The sequence below is a fragment of the Geotrypetes seraphini genome, chromosome 16 (genome assembly GCF_902459505.1).
Source record: "Geotrypetes seraphini chromosome 16, aGeoSer1.1, whole genome shotgun sequence".
NCBI lineage: Eukaryota > Metazoa > Chordata > Amphibia > Gymnophiona > Dermophiidae > Geotrypetes > Geotrypetes seraphini.
This window is the reverse complement of record NC_047099.1, coordinates 9,502,862-9,514,304: the sequence shown is the minus strand read 5'-3', so window position 1 is coordinate 9,514,304 and position 11,443 is coordinate 9,502,862.

Here is an 11,443-nt window from a genome sequence, read left to right as displayed (position 1 = left end):
AGATGTCTCAATCCGTCCTCCTTTTTCTGGAGCCATATGGTAACCCTAGTACATAAGAACGTAGAATTGCCATACTGGGACAGACCGAAGGTCCATCAAGCCCAGTATTCTGTTTCCAACAGTGGCCAACCCAGGTCCCAAGTATAGGGTTACCAGATATCCGGATTTACTCGGACATGTTCTCTTTTTAAAGGGCATGTCCAGACGGCTTTTCAAAACCCGTCACTTTGTCTGGGTTTTGAAAAGCTTCTTAAACATAGAAGCATGACAGCAGATAAAAGCCAAATGGCCCATCTAGTCTGCCCTCCGCAGTAACCATTATCTCTTTCTCTGAGAGATCCCACGTGCCTATCCCAGGCTCTCTTGAATTTAGAAACAGTCTCTGTTTCCACCAGGAATTCAAGACATAGACAAGTTCCTGCTGAACCAGAACGTGCGCAGGTAGGGCTAGTCTTAGTTAGAGCGCTGGTTTTGGCCAGAGGGCCGCCGCGTGAGCGGACTGCTAGGCACGATGGACCACGGGTCTGATCCAGCAGCAGCAATTCTTATGTTCTTATGTTCATACCTCTTCCAGGCGACTGTTCCACACATCTACCACCCTTTCTGTAAAATAGTATTTCCTTAGATTACTCCGGAGCCTATCACCTCTTAACTTCATCTTATGCCCTCTCATTGCAGAGTTTCCTTCCAAATGAAAGAGTCTCGACTCATGCACACTTATATTACTTAGGTATTTAAACGTCTCTATCATATCTCCCGTGTCAGGAGGGCATCTGCACATGCACGGATACAATCTGGTGATGTCACAAGCATGCATTCACACACATGTGATGCCATCGCGTTGCATCCGCACATGCGCGGAAGCCCTCCCTCAACCTGATGAGAACAGGTTGAGGGGGCGGGGCTGAGGGTGTGACATGGGCATAACGGGGTGGGGCTGGATGGAATGGAAGGACCTGGGGGCGTGGCTATGGGTCCGGATTTTAGTCAACTAAAATCTGGTAACCCTACCCAAGTACCTAGCTAGATCCCAAGTATAGGGGCAAACCTTCTCACACACAGGGCAGCTCAAGGCTCTATCCACCTCCAGAATCCAGCATCTTCCTTTCCTTAGTTCCTTCTCATGTCCAGCATTCCATCTTCCCTTTTCTACATCTCCCCCTACCATGACCAGCATTTTTTATCCATTTCTCTACACTGTATGTGTCCATCATCTCGGGTCTCTATATTCACTCCCCCTTTCCTCTCCCGTGTCCCACATCTCATCCCCTCACCTTCTCAGGTCTATCATTGCTCTTTCCTTATCTCCTACCACCCTTGCCACCATGTCCAGCATCTCCCTCTTCAGGGTTACTATATGGCTCCAGAAAAAAGGAGGACGGATTGAGACATCCGGGTTTTACTTCCATTGAAAGCAAAGGAAGTAGGGAGGTCAGATAGAGATATCTGGGTTTCATTAAAACTATGGAAGTAAAACCCGGATGTCTCAATCTGTCTTCCTTTTTCTGGAGCCATATGGGAACCCTACAGCTCTTCCCTGCTATTCCTGCTATACTATTTCCACTGGGTTGCACGCTGCTGTACTTTAAAGCTTCTATGAGATGGTGCGGGACCTTAAGCACAGACTCAAGTGCTGCTGAGTCTCGCCACTTATTCTGATGTAAACTTTCTGAGACTTGAGCGCACGCCTGTTTTGCAACGCCTGGTGTCAGCTCACAGAAGCTACAATGTGCTGTGGCAGTAATCTGCTGTCCTGCAAATTTTGGCATTCTAGTTCACACGGTAGAAGGTCCAAACTTGAGTAGCCTAATGGTTAGAGCAGTGGGCTAAGAACCATTGAATCCCCATTACTCTCAGCAATCCTGGATAAGTCTCCCAACCCTCTACTGCTGCAGGTATAAATTTAGATTGTCAACCTTCGGAGGATAGAGTGATACCTATCTGAACATTAACTTGCAAATAAAGGTAGAAGCTAAATTAGGGTTACCATAATTTCTTCTGGGAAACCCCAGGCACATGACCCAGTTCTGCCTCTAGTCCCGTCGAGTCCTGCCTCCATCTCCGCCCCCACAAAGCCTCCTCTCTTCTGGACGAGCTCCAGCTACGTCTGGAGGGCCTGGAGCATGCGCGGATGTATGTGACGTCATTCGCGCATGCTCAGAGGCCTTCCAGACGCAGCCGGCACTCGTCGGAGCTTTCCAAAATCCGGACAAATGCCAGGTTTTGGAAAATCCATCAGGGAGCCCTGGACAGCCCTTTAAAAAGAGAACATGTTTGGGTTTTCCCAGACGTCTGGTAACCCTAAGCTAAATCATGCATTTATTGCTGACCTACCATTACCCAACTCCAGGATATAGAAAGAAATAAAACAATAAAAACAGAAAAATTAGATAATACAGTACTTGATTTTTTATTGGACTAAATAGATGATTTTTTTTTTTTTTGTTTACTAGTTCTCAAAGGCCAGATCTCTCTTCTTCAGGTCAAGACAGTATGAGCAAAAGATGACAATATCAGAATATATAAGTGAAGAATGAAACCATTCCAGTGACAGTCTCAAAGGAAAGGTAGGTGTGGGGGAGGAGGGAGAATAATGAGAGATGGATAGTAATCATCAGATGACACAGCAGGTTTAGAATGTGATAGGAAACCCAGATCTTTGATAAGTCCTCTCAAGTGGAAGATCATATGCTTCTGGATTGTTTTAAAATGTCCCCTTAGTATGCGAGGCCCTCTTTTACTAAGCCGTGGTGAAGGTTTCTACCGCGGTCTGGGGCGCTAAATGCTCTGACCCTCATGGAATTCCTATGAGCATCGGAACAGCGTTGGAACATTTAGCGCTCCGGGCTGCAGTAGAAAACTTGACCACGGCGTAGGGTTTGGCATTTGCTTTTCAGTGGACCTATGATTATCCCTCCCCCCCCCCTTTTTTTTTTACTAAGCTATGGTAGAGGTTTCTACTGCGGCCCGGATGCTCTGACGCTGCTCCGACATTTATAGAATTCCTATGAGCGTCAGAGCAGTGTCAGAGCTTTTAGCGCTCCGGGCCAAGGTAAAACCTCTATCACAGCTTAGTAGAATTGGGGAGGGGGTATATTTGTGTGATAGCCAGATCTTAAAGATTTGAAGACTTAGCCGTTTTTATGCATGCTAAACGCTAACGCGTCCATAGAATAAAATGGCTAGTGTGCCTTAGTAAAAGGACCCTTTACTTTCTTTTATGATGGTCGACTATTTACCATTTGAGGGTACTGAAAATATGGGATTTGAAATACTTGGATTTGGCCTTTTTTTGTTATATTTTGGATATGACATAAAAGTAGTATTAAATAAAGAATTTTGTATAATTATATCATCATTTTAGGATGGGAAAGAGAAAAGAAAGAATAGGAATTAAGGCCCTCTTTTAGTAAGCCATGGTAGAGATTTCTACCAAGGCGCGAGACACTATGGGTCTCTTCTATCAAACTGCGCTAGCAGTTTTTAGCACAGAGAGCCACGCTGAATGGCCCGCGCTGCTCTCGACGCTCATAGGAACTCTATGAGCGTCAGGAGCAGCGCGGGCCATTCAGCACAGCTCACCGCGCAACAAAACGCTAGCACAGTTAGATAGAAGAGGCCCCAAATGCTCCAACCCTGCTCTTGCGCTCATAGATTTATGTTAAAAAAAAAAAAAAAAAGGTGGGGGGTTAAGAAAGGTGGGAAAAAATTAAATGAAAGAAAGAGAAAGTGAGAGAGATACACAGACAAATACAAAGAGAAATTGGCAGAATGATGCCCCAGTAGTGGCTGGAATTTTTGGCAGAAAAACAAGTAACCAATATGGGGCCAAAGATGGTTAAAGTGATTTATAGCAACAGGTATAGACAGATGTAAAGAGAAAGAGAGAGAAATGGCAAATTACAGAACGAGAGCACAACAGATAATGCAACGGATACAGAGAGGGAAATAGAAGGAGAGAGAGAAACAGAGAAAGAAAGAGAAGAGAAAGGAAGTGTTCGCCTGAGTGCCTCAGAGGGATTAGTGCCGGCAGTGGTCAGGAAGTTTGGCTTCTATAGAAAACCGGAGGCCAGCTGTTCCAACAAAGAGAAATGGTAGTGAATCCAGGAGGGGTGGGGGGAGCTGGCCCAGCTTAATCGCTTAAATAGCATTATCTGTAACCAAGAAGCCTTTATCCCTTATCCCAACCACTGAAAAGATGGAACAAGAGAACTGTGGTGGTGGGAGTGGTGGGTACTTCAGTAAGGCCCAGGAATTAAAGAGACAGACTCTGAGTTTGTGTATGTGTGTGTTTGTTTCTTATCTTACCCCTCTCTCAACAGGCTCATCAGGAAAGAGTAATTGGGGGTGGCGGTACAATCAGGCCTACCTCCCTCCTTCATAGAGGGCCTCAGAGTAAGAGGGGTGGGGGTAGAACTGTACTTTTGCTGCTGATGTATTTTGCTTTCCATTGTGGAAATAGTGAATAAAATCCACAGTAAATAAAGAAATAAAAAGTTATCACACCCATCCACCACTTCAATAGCAACCTAGATAAAGTAAAAAATGACATAGACCAATCAGATTGCAAGTTATAAGAGCATGTGGAAACACAATTTCCACCTTACTAGGTCAAACCCAAAAAGGCTGTGCCAGCCTGGACTTTGCCCAACAACTATATCCATTTTCTAATATAATTATCCAAAAGTTTGTGCAGCAACCGGCCCTCCACAAACTGCAATTTTTAAGTTATTTCCATTCCGCGAACTGCCATCCTGTGACAGCACTGGGAGCAGCCATGTTGTTCAACAGTTACAAATACCATCAGATACCAGAGTGGTACTGGTTCAGGATGTATGTGTGGTGTTTGTGATATCATAGAAACAGGAGATTTCAAAAGCAGTAAAAAAAAAACCCAACAAAAAAAAAACCAGCCAGGGAAAGGTAGAAATTATGTTAAAGGCTGAAATAGGCAACCCCCCCTCCCCAACCTAGTCACAGAACTAACAGCAAAATGGTATGGGCCATGGGTTGGCAACAAGAAAGCCTGGGGGCAGGGGCTGGAGATCCCCTCACAACCTTAAGGAGCACCTTCAAGGGGATCTCTATAGCCACGGCTCTGTAATCTGTAGTCTGTCTGTTGAGACAAGCAGTAATGTTGCTAGTGATGGTGGACTTTTTTCAATATATATGAGCCACAAAATGGCTTTGAGTCACTGAAGATTTCAGCTGGGTTTGAACCAGTAACCTTAAAGTGACCCTGCATCCCTTTACTGGAGTTATCAAGTCCCCCCTTATATGATTTTTCACTAAATTATTTTAAGGCCAGCATCGAGCTCATGGACAGATGGCCTGGGTCTCCTTTGAGATTTGTGACATAGGCCAATGAGATCCTTTCATTCCAGAATTTAAAAACATGGAGGGAAATAGGCTGCCTGGGGGAGGGAGGGAATAGAAAGACCCGACTGGGCTCCTAGTGGTGAAGCACTGTGTCTATTCCAAAATACAGACAAATTAAGAATTTGATGACACTGTTTAATGATATTAATGAAGAAAGCTAGGATACACTAACTGAGAATCACTACAGTTTGTTTATGAGAGAGCTGGCCCTGCTCATAGACGAGAACCGTTTGCTCACTAGAACCGAGCAGGGATTCTGCTGCTTCTGGTCACTGAAGCCCAATCTCTCCTTGTTACTTCACCTCCAGCTCCAGAAGGCCAATCTAAGTCATGCTGCTGTACCCAGGCCCTGTGATTTACTGTCCTTCAGCACTTGAGACATGAGTTTGGGGCAACTCAACAAACATCTGTGGGCTTAGGGAACAAGCGATATAGTAGTTGATGTGAGAATAAAAAAGACAAGTGGTACAATGAGTCCACCTGATTTTTTTTTCCTGTCCACACTGCAAGGATATATCCCAGCTTCCAGCACAGCAGCTAGAGTCAGACCTTATGCGATGAATATCACTTGTTATCCAGTTTTTGTTTGGTTCCTCGTGGGTTCTCTACCATCCTGGATATGCGACCACACAGAAAATAGGCAACCTCTGCTAGTCAAAGAGAAGTATCGTTGAGTTGGGTTATGAAAAAGGTAGCCTGTCTACAGGGTCATCACTACAGGCGGCCATGATGGATGTCTACCCAGGTGCCAAGTGAAGGAGGTACTGAAAGATGAAGGATGGCAGGGCAAACCATGACCCCCCCTTTTTTAATTTAAGTGTGCATCCTCTTCTGAACTGGCCAACAGCAACCTAGAAATGGAAGCCATGTGGCTGGCTGGTGGGATAGGGGGTGCCAAAAACTCTTGACCAAGGCACCATGCTCCAGATCATAGCTTAGAATTGCCCCTGGGGTGTTGATCCAGCCCTTGTTTTGCTCCTTCTGTATTTAGAGAGCAGAGTCTGCTTTGCATGTACAAACTGAACCATAAAAACAGAGAATTAGCTAGGGAATTGAATCACAAAGCAGTACAAGACCTCCTATCACTTAAGAAGGAATGGCAACAGGAGAGTGTCAGTCTTAGAAATCATCTCTTACTGTGCTAAAAATATTTATTGATGAGTTCTTGTTGCAAGTGGCAGTAGATTTCACCCTGGCCCCCCCATAAAATTATGTTCATCTCTTCAGATGGAGTGAGCTTGTCCCTCAACTTTGCATGCATCACGTAAGGGAGGTGGATTCTATAAGTTCAGACCAAATAGGAAACAAATCAGATAGGGTGAGATCTTGATTCCTCTCCTTGCCCCTCTCTCTCCACCCCCAGAACTGTCAAGTTACATTCCAGGAGGAAGACTTTATGGTTGGTCCTGGTTTTAAACTTACATCCCAAAACAGTGTAGTAATCGTAGCCCATGATTCTATCCATTGAAATGAGTGATGCAGGTCCTATAATGCACCTGGATGAGGTTGGCAGAAATCCAGGACCGGCTAAAAAGTCTCCATCCTTGAATGGGTAACTTGGCAGCTCTGCACCCCCCTGTATTTCCATTTCCTCTTAAAGGATTTTTCAAAACCCGGCATTTGTCAGGATTTTTAAAAAGTCCTGACGCGCTCCGGCCGCATCTGGAGGGCTCTGAGCATGCGTGGATGACGTCACACACATCCGCGCATGCTCCAGGCCCTCCAGACGCAGCTGGAGCTCATCCGGAAGAAGAGAGGAGGCTTTATGGGAGCAGGGCTTGGGGATGGAATGGGACGGGACTGGAGGCAGAATGGGGTGGGGATGGAGGCAAGATGGGGCAGGGTCATGTATTTGGGGTTTCCGGAGAAAAATACGGCAATCCTAAGCACAAGTGAATGATAACAGCAGAGCTGCTAAATTACCAGTTCCAGAAAGAAGACTTTTTAGTCATTCCTAGGTTTGAACTCACATCTGTAAGCAGTGTATTTGTAGTCACTTATTCTACCCATTGAAACCAATGCTGCAGGCCCATAATGCATCAGAATGGGGTTGTCAGAAATCTAGGACCGGCCTTACATTTCTAACCTAGAACTGGCTAATGTAGCAGCCACATTCTCTAGGCCAGAGGTGCTCAAGTCCAAGTTTCCAAGTTTATTAAAATTTTTGATAAAACGCCAATCATACATTCTAAGCGTTTAACAGTTAAAAAATTAAAAAGGGGGGACAATTAACAGATTTATTAATGACACGACAGTACTTACACGGAAACAACGGGATGGTAGGGAGAAATACAATTTTTAAAGAAAAGAGAACAACTAAGGTTAAAAACAAGAGGAAAAGGGAGGGATCATGTCAGAGTTAAATATAAATAAACAGCATTTGGCATGGAAGGACACTAAGATCATTTAACATTCAGGGCTCCTTTTATCAAGCCACGTTAGCGGCTTAATGCGCGTAATAGTGTGCGTTAAGCCGCCGGCCGCGCTAGCCGCTACCGCCTGTCAGCATAGCTATTGCTAGCAATCAGCATTTTTGGTTGCCCTAACCAATGTCAGCAAAGGCCTATGGGAAATTATATCAATCTGACTCTGGGATGTTGAAGTAGATAGACCCTCAGTGCTCCTGCAGAATTCACATACAGAAAGCATCCAGGCAGACTGTTTCAAACAGCCCTAATTAAATCATGCTTAAAAGGTAACAAACGGACTTGCAGCTAAGAGGTGTTAATGTCTGATGCTTAGGATGGACAGCTTAGGATATACAATGGATCCATGTGCACAGTTATTGTCAGAGGCATACTGGAAATTACATTTGACTCCAGTCTATTCTTCTCCAGTCTAGCACACCTCACTTCCATTCCTGGTCAGTGAAGCTAACTATTGTTTCAGACAGTTTACTAAGGATGAGGATGCTTAACTTCAATAGATTCTATATTTAGAATATGATTCCAAGCTATAAAAGCCCCCTCGCAACATCACCCCCTCTCTTGCTCCTTTTGCTCTTCTTGCCCTCTTGCTCTATCTCGGGAACCCGAAGCTTAGACCATCACCCCCATCCCCCTTTTCTCTCTCTGCCTCGCCCTGGAACTTCACGATTCTCTCTGGACTCTGTATGGCAGGGAAATTGCTTTGCTTTCTCCTTAATTGTAATGTTTATGAAGATTGCTTTTCTGTAAGCCTATTTCTATAATATATTCTTTATGCCATCACCTCTGGCTGTGCTTCTCATTTGATTCTACTCCTGGTGAATCTTCTGTGAGGGTATTGAACTCGGGACCTGGCGTTTGTAAGGCGCCTAACATAATCCCTCCAACCTTACATTGGGGGGGGGCGCAACCATCCTTACACCGCCTCCTCTTGAACAGGCGGTAGTTTTTGACCAGCGCGGGGGTTAGCGCGTGATGAAACATTGCATGCGTTAACCCCTCTAGCGCGGCTTGATAAAAGGAGCCCTCAATTGTCAAGGTCCCCAGTCTAGTCAGGTTTACAGGATTTCCCCAATGAATATGCATGAGATCTGTTTGCAAATTGATCTCATGCATATTCATTGGGGAAATGTTGAAAATCTGACTGGATTTCAGACCTTGAGGACCAACATTGAGTACCCCTGCTTTAGGCCATGATCCTCTTTATGAAATTATGCAGAAATGAGTTTGAACATGATCTATCTTGCACAGACCCCTGCTTCTCATGTCAACTGGGAAGCTTGTGCTTTGCACATTCATATTTTTGGATGATTCTTAAGCTGATTCAGTTAGGGTTACCATATGGCTCCAGAAAAAGGAGGATGGATTGAGACATCCAGGTTTTACTTCCATTGCTTATAGTAGAAGTAAAACCCAGATGTCTCAATCTGTCCTCCTTTTTCTGAAGCCATATGGTAACCCTTCAGTATGAGGTACCACAGCCTAGATCTAGTGTCAGTGTTGACTTGCAGAGGCCTTGGCATGCCCTATACCTCTGCATTCATCTAAGCCTGTGCAAAATCTTGTGGATTTCAGAGCTGTCATGTTACCCAGTTCCAGGAGGGAGATTTTAGGTTAGACTTTGTTTTCAGGTGCATTATGGGATCTGCTGCCCTGATTTCAAAGGCTAGAACTGGAGACCATAAATGTTACACAGAAACACAAAAAATGAAAGTAGATAAAGACCATATGGCCTATCAAGTCAACCCATATCATCTATTATACTTTCCTCTCCTTTAGAGATCCTTTGTGTTTATCCCAAGCTTTCATGAGATTTAAAACAGTCTTTGTCTCCACCACCTTCTCTAGGAGGCTGTTCCTTATATCCATTACCCTTTCCATAATGAAGTATTTCCTCAGGTTACTTTTGAGTCTGAATCCTTTCACCTTTATCCTATGTCCCATCATTCCAAAGCTTCCTTTCAACTGAGACTCACTTCCTGCGCATTTATGCCATGTAGGTATTTAAACATTTCTATCATACCCCCCTCCCCCCCCCCCACACACACCTTTCTTTATACGTAGTGAGGTCTTCAAGTCTGTCCCCATATGCTTTATGATGAAGACCACTAGGGTTACCTTGTGGCTCCAGTAAAAGGAGAATGGATTGAAATGTCTGGGTTTTATTTCCATTGCTTTCAATGGAAGTAAATCCAATCTGTCCTGTTTTTGCTAGAGCCATATGATAACCCTACCACTGACCATTTTAGTATCCATCCTCTAAACCAGTGTTTCTCAACTCGGTCCTGGAGTACCCCCTTGCCAATCAGGTTTTCAGGATATCCACAATGAATATGCATGAAAGAAATTTGAATATAATGGAGGCAGTGTATGCAAATCATGTTTATGTATATTCATTATGGATATCCTGAAAACCTAACTGGCAAAGGGGTACTCCAGGACTGAGTTGAGAAACACTGCTCTAAACTAGTGTTTCCCAAGTCGATCCTGAAGTACCTCCTTGCTAGTCAGGATTTCAGGATATCCACAATGAATATGCATGAGATTGATTTGCATAAACTGACTTCATGTATGCAAATATCTTTCAGGTGTTAACCCTAGGACAAAATCAGTCCCAGATCTGCTTATGAGGATTGGCTAGGTTAAGGAGACAGCTATAGCAGAGGTAGACAACCTCAGTCCTTGAGGGCCGAAATCCAGTTGGGTTTTCAGGACTTTCCCATTGAATATACATGAGATCTATGTGCATACAGTGAAATCAGTGCATGTAAATCAATCTCACACATATTCATTGTAGAAATCTTGACAACCTGACTGGGGTGTGGCCCTCGAGGACCAAGTTGTCCACCCCTGAGTTATAGGAAGGGCTCAGAACCGAGACAACAAAAGTTATGTTTGGGATTTTGGTACAGAAGACAGACTATCAGAGACCTTAAAAAATTGAATAGTTAAGAAGCATTTAACTACATGTCTAGCAACAAGTTTCATGTCACAAGGGACAGGTTCAACCAAGACTGGCTTTTGCACATTGCACTTACGGACTTGGAGACCCTACCTTGCTTTCAGAAATGAGAACTATGAATTCACTGATGCAATGAGATAAAAGCAGGTCTGGTACAGCCTGTCCCTCTTGAGATGGAGGTTGTAGGCTTCCCTGGTATCTGGTCATTTTGTGCTACTGAAGCATGCTCGTGGTTCACTCCATGTCTACTTCTTCATTTCTTCCAAATGGCTAAGAAAACATTCAACGGAAACTGTTCTGGTTCCTTGCCTTCCTCCTTGGCATGACCCCTTCTCTCTTCCATTGACTCTTGGTTCCTAGTAGGATATTGTTGCACAGATAGATAGAACCAGTGGTTGTTGGTGTTTTTCCCATCCTTCCTTTGGGAAGAAGGATGCAATGAACTCAGCAGTGTCAGAGATAAAAATATCATGCATGACTAAGTCCCAGATTAATGAGATAGCCGCTTGGTAGCCCTTTGGGGTTGTCTTGAGTTGGTGAAGAATTTTAGCCATGAATCCCAATATGGGTTATTGTTCACTGTTCCTGTCATCTCTTAGAAGGAATAAGAAGTTATGATACCTTTCTTCTTCCTCCCATTTTGTGGCATTGAAGGATGAAACCAAAAGAAAGATGT